Source organism: Chrysemys picta, chromosome 25 (genome assembly GCF_011386835.1).
Source record: "Chrysemys picta bellii isolate R12L10 chromosome 25, ASM1138683v2, whole genome shotgun sequence".
Classification (NCBI taxonomy): Eukaryota; Metazoa; Chordata; order Testudines; family Emydidae; genus Chrysemys; species Chrysemys picta.
The window spans coordinates 8435951-8441950 of record NC_088815.1 but is presented as its reverse complement, the minus strand read 5'-3'; positions in this window follow the sequence as shown (position 1 = coordinate 8441950).

Below are 6000 nucleotides of genomic sequence, written 5' to 3'. Positions count from 1 at the left end.
CCGCCACGGGCGGGGGGGGAGCCCCCCATACCGATCCCCCCCCAGGGCCAGGAAACGAAGAACCCACCGCCCCAATCCGGGGAGCAGAGACTCTTTCCTCCTCTCCCCACCCCCAAGCCAGGGGATCAGGGACCCCAGGCAGGAAGGACCCCCCCAAAACCAAAGCCAGGGCAGCAGAGACACCCCCCCAAGCCAGGGGATCAGGGACCCCAGGCAGGAAGGACCCCCCCAAACCAAAGCCAGGGCAGCAGAGGCACCCCTCCCCCAAGGATTCCCACCCCAAATCAAGGGGACAGTGACCCCAGGCCATAGGGATGCCCACCCCCAATATTGTTTTACGAACAACATCGGCCTGTGACCCTGTTGAGGACACTGGCGTCCCTGTTTCCATGTGGCTCTGAATACGCTGAAGCAGTTTGGATGCCTACTTTGGAGTAAAGTATCAGGGGGTAGCCGTGTTAGTCTGTATCCACAAAAACAACAAGAAGTCCGGTGCCACCTTAAAGACTAACAGATTTATTTGGGCATAAGCTTTCGTGGGTAAAAAACCCACTTCGTCAGATGCAACTTTGAATGATACTTTGGAGTGATCAGAGTCATGGGGCCAGGAATCACGGGCTGAGGCTGGAAAAATCCCCCTAAATCATGCTGTGACAGGACGCACTGGGACTTCCAGGATCCCGGTGAGCAAAGGGTTAAGCTCAGCTTGGCCTTGCTCAGATGCCCAGGGGAAGGACCCTACATTAGTTGCTAGGAAGGAGTTGGGGGGAGAATGTCTGTGGGAAGGGAAGACTGTCCAGAGGCATGGGGCACGCTGAATGTTACCCTTTGAGGAGAGGACCTGTTGTTTCCTGCTGAGGCATCCCACCAGTTAATAGGTTTATAGGACAATGTTCTACACTAACACGATGTGATCACTACACCTAGCACTTTGTACGCTTGTGATCCATAGAGCTACAAAGGGGATAAGTATCATTATTCCCCTTACATCGACTGGGGAAACTGAGGCATGGAATTGCTAAGTGACTTTTCTGGAGGCAGACAGGGAGTCAAGGAGAGGGCTGAGACTAACATCCCAGGCACATGCATACTGCTTCCACTGTGCTGCTCCGCTTGGAAACTTTAAATTAAAAAAAAAAAAAGTACCAACACAAACCTATTTATGTGGCATGTGGACACAGTATCCGGTTCCTCAGATGAGAGCTCTGTGTCTGGTAGGTATGAAATCTGCAGCCCTGGCACCCAGATGGCAAAGTTAGAGAACTCTCTCTCTGCCTTCTAACTGGAGGTTGTGCTTTTGTTCCGAGCTCCATTTCTCTGCACATATGGGGGATCCACAGACTGTCTCCTCCAGAGCTTCCCATCAGCTCGGCCTCTGCCTTCATCTTACAGCTGGGAGGGGAAGCTCTGTGTTATCCACACTGCATGCACAAAGCTAAAGCTGGCACTCTGGATGCCTCCTTTGTTGCTAAATAATTGAAGAGTGTTGATTTTCTGTCTCCTAGGCTTAATTCCGCCCCAGTGGAAACCTGACTCGCTTGGCTCTGCAGATCTGGAAACCTGAGTGAGAAACCTCTCCTATACCATGGCAAGCCGGCGACCCTGTTCTGTCGGACTAGTCCCCCCAGCAGCAGCTGGAGAGCTCTCTGTGCCAGGTGGAGAGCAGACATCACTGCAGGTCTGGCGGATCAGTGAGTGCGCGTTGGTATCCGTGATCCTTGAGCATGCACCTTCTTTGTGTGAATGCAGTACAAAATCCCCAGACCTGCAGCTGGCTCTGCCAAGCACAAGGATCTGTCTATGCGGAGTTGGCTGTAGAATTGTGGCCTAAAATTCCACCTTGGCTCCCCACCTCTACCTTGTTTCTGCCCTTTACTTTCCTTCATAGATCTCAGGGTTGGAAGGGATTTCAGGAGGTCATTTAGTCCAACCCCATACTCAAAGCAGGACTGATCCCCAGACAGATTTTTGCCCCCGATCCCTAAATGGCCCCCTCAAGGATTGAGCTCATAACCCTGGGTTTAGCAGGCCAATGCTCAAACCACTGAACTCTCTGTCCCCTTCAGCATCTTCTTCATGCAGATGGGGCCCAGAGCTCTTCCCAAACTGACTGTATGAAACACACTCTTTGTGACTCCTCGGTGATGGACCGGGAGTGGATAATGCTGCATCCAGTTGAAACGGCCGGGGGGGAACTTAGGTTGCTAGAATTTAAATGACCCAAGCTGTCATTTGGCCGTGGGTGGCAATACCCTCCCTCTTGCAAAAATGTCTTTCATGATCACAAGCAGTCAGGGTTTCTGTTCATTTCTCATTGGAGAAACAGCACCTCCAGCAACACAGTGTCCACTAGCATCATCCTGGGGCATCAGTCTGGCAGTGCCACAAAGGAGAGCGCCCCCTACTGAATCACCAGCCCCCCTTCAGCAATACTCACTTCAGTCTTCTTAAACTTGGCCTTCAGGCTTTTCATGCTGGCTTGAGTTCTCACGCTCTGTCTCTGTTTCAGGGGAAGTCTCTGAACAAGGAACATAATGATGTTTTAAGGTATGAGTGAAGCCTGGTCTCTCTATCGCAGGGGTTCTCAAACTGGGGGTCGTGACCCTTCAGGGGGTCACGAGGTTATTACATGGGGGGGTCGCGAGCTGTCGGCCTCCACCCCAAACCCCGCTTTGCCGCCAGCATTTATAATGGTGTTAAATATATAAAGTGTTTTTAATTTATAAGGGGGGTCACATTCAGAGGCTTTCTGTGTGAAAGGGGTCACCAGTACAAAAGTTTGAGGACCCCTGCTCTATCAGAAGCTAAACGCCGGGTGTAAATTCAAACATTCCCACTTCTCCCCACATCCCAGTGAGGCAATCAAAACTCTTTCAGTGTTTAAAGGTGGAGCTGCCTCCCGTCATGATACATGACACCGGACCAAGCCACTCAATAGACTGCTGTGTACGAGCAGTGGGAAGACATGGTGTAGCACAGAACGGTGCTCGGCTTCATCCAAAAATTCAGACTCATGCAACCTTTCTTTACTGACTTGTCACCAAAATGAGCCAAACCTTAGGGCAGTGGTTCTCCACCTATTTACCACTGTGGGGAGCATATGCAGCTCTCTGTCTTATGTGGGCCACATCCACACAACATATATACTCCCTGTATGGCCCTGAGGATGTCACATGGGCCGCAAGTGGCCGCAGGTTGAGAACCACTGGCTTAGGGGGTGCCAGATGCTGATTTCAAATGCACACGTCCCTTCTCTTCCATTTGTTTGCTCCTACCAGCATCAACTGCCTCGGAACACTTGACGTTTGATTTCTCGCTTGTACTTGGCCGGCATAGGGACCTGCCAGCTTGTCACTCTGTGCTCTGCCACTGAGATGCATCAAGTCATGTGATCTTTCCATCAAGGTACCATTAGCCTGTATGCTGTGTTAGAAATGGGGTGTCTCGTCCTCTGGGCATATCATGTCAGGATGCACGCCACACCGTGTCCTGTTACCCTAGCCTCTGCCTAGTTCCCTGCACACTATATTACGTGTACTTCTAGTGCACCTGAGGCTCTCAAAGCATTTTAGAGCCAATAAATGAAGCCTCAGAACACTTGTTAGAGTTAGATGTTCTTATTTCCATGTTACCGGTGGGGAAACTGAGAGACGAAGCTAAGAGTTGCCCAAGAGTGACTGGCAAATTGGTGGTAGAGCTGGGAACAGAAACCCTGAGCCCTGATTCTGAGTTCTCTGCTCTAATCACTAGATAGCACTCTCTCCCTCCTCACCCCACACTGGATTGTTAAATTTGCCTGGGCCGTGCCTTCTGCGGTGCCGAGGCAACCTGCCAGGAGAGGAGCTGACTCAATGCAGCATGGCATATTGGTATTGCCTTGTAAACATCAAGATCGCTCTCTTTCATAGGGGAACGTGCCTCCTTGCTAATCTCGCTATTCTCAGCAGCTTTGTAGGGTCCCCTTCAGGACATGTCTACTGCCATGGGAACATGCCTCTCTACGGAGTGATTTATATGGCTTAATATATTCGACCGAACACTTACTGAGCTCCAGCAGCAGAGAGTCCCTCGTTTCTGATCTTAAATATGTGAAACCTGCATTGGAAGGGCTCGGCAGAATGGGGTGGCTATTCACTCAGCCCTGGGGCCTTTCCATCACCCCTCCCAAACCCCTTCCCTACCTTGCTGATAGTCCTGAGCGCGGCAGGGCGGGCTCCTTCTCCCTCTCGCTCTGTTCTGCACCCAGGGCAGAAGAACCTGAGAAGTGTCTCCTTACTTCAGTCTCATTGAAGGAATCTCACGTATCAGAGGTGGCGCAGCCGGAGCTAGCTGGTGTCGCCACCAATGAGGACAGGCAAGGGGTGGGACTTAGCTGCAGTGGGAATTAAGTTACTCACCTGCTACAGGTACAGTTACCTCTCCAAAGCAGGATGTTGCTCAGTACTGGGTGGTGGTGACAGCACTTGACTGAACACCTTTCTGTGCATAGGGGCGGCCTAGCCCAGTTACGAGTACTCAGCAGCTCTCGACTCGTGACCAGGCCTTATACATCTGCCTGGCTGCTTCGTTTCACTTTCTGCTAGCTCCCAACAACCAGGCTACATAGTCTCTGTACCTTTAAGGACCTGGAAGGCAGCAGCAAAAGGAAATGGTTCACCTGCACCAGGATCTCGTTCATTTAGGCCCAACTCGGAAGTTAGGAGCCTACGTACCTTTGAGGATCTGGGCCTTATTTCTTTAGGCCGTGATGCTGCAAGCTTAGGGTTACCATATTTCAGCAAGCAAAAAAGAGGACGGGAGGAGCCCCGCCCTAGCTCCTCCCACTTCCCGCCCCCCCAGAACCCCCAACCCTCCCCCTGTTCCTTGTCCCCTGACTGCCCCCTCCTGGGACCCCTGCCCCTAACTGCCCCCCAGGACTCCACTCCCTATCTAAGCCTCCCTGCCTCTTGTCCCCTGACTGCCCCAACCCTTATCCACACCCCCACCCCCAGACAGACCCCTGGGACTCCCACGCCCCATCCAACCACTCCCCAACCCCTGACAGCCCCCCCAGAACTCCCAACCCATCTAAACCCCTCTGCTCCCTGTCCCCTGACTGCTCCGATCCCTCTCCGCACTCCTGCCCCCTGACAGCCCCCCCCAGAACTCGCAACCCATCTAAACCCCTCTGCTCCCTGTCCCCTGACTGCTCCGATCCCTCTCCCCACTCCTGCCCCCTGACAGCTCCCCCCCAGAACTCCTAGCCCCCCACCCCCCCGCTCCTTGTCCCCTGACTGCCCCCTCCTGGGACCCCTGCTCCTAACTGCCCTCCAGAACCCCACCCCCTACCTAAGACTCCCTGTTCCTTGTCCCCTAACTGCCCCCTCCTAAGACCCCCCCCAACTGCCCCCCAGGACCCTACCCCCTACTTGTACCCTGACTGCCCAAAACTTTCTCCACTCCCCCCAAAAAGCCCCCCCCCCGTTTCTTGACTGCCCCCTCCAGAACCTCCCTGCCCCTTCTCCTGCCCCTGGCCCCCTTACCCTTCTGCTCAGAACAGGGTGTTGGGCTCTGTGCGAGCCGAGCCGGACACGTGGCTGCGCTCCCCAGCACAACAAAACCCGGTCCCTGGCCCTGCACAGTGCTGCTGGACCGGGCTGCAGGGGAGAGCTGCCGGCTCAGAATGCAGGGCGGATCCGGCTCCTCTACAGCTGCTCCGGAGTCCAGCCCGGGACTTTCCTGCAGCCCTCCCAGCCGCTCGCTCTGCTCTGCCGGGGGAGGGGGGAAATCCCGGACATTGTGAGTGCTTTACAAATTCCCCCCGGACGCTATTTTTAGCACAAAAAGGAGGACATGTCCGGGTAAATCCGGACGAATGGTAACCCTATGCAAGCTACTTCCTGTGGGTGGATCCCAGCACTTACATGGAGCCCCACTGAAATCCATCGGCCAGGTTCTGTGCGATCACAGACGCCCATCCATGTGGAGCAGCTTGGTGGATCACGGCCTTCGTTTGTTGCG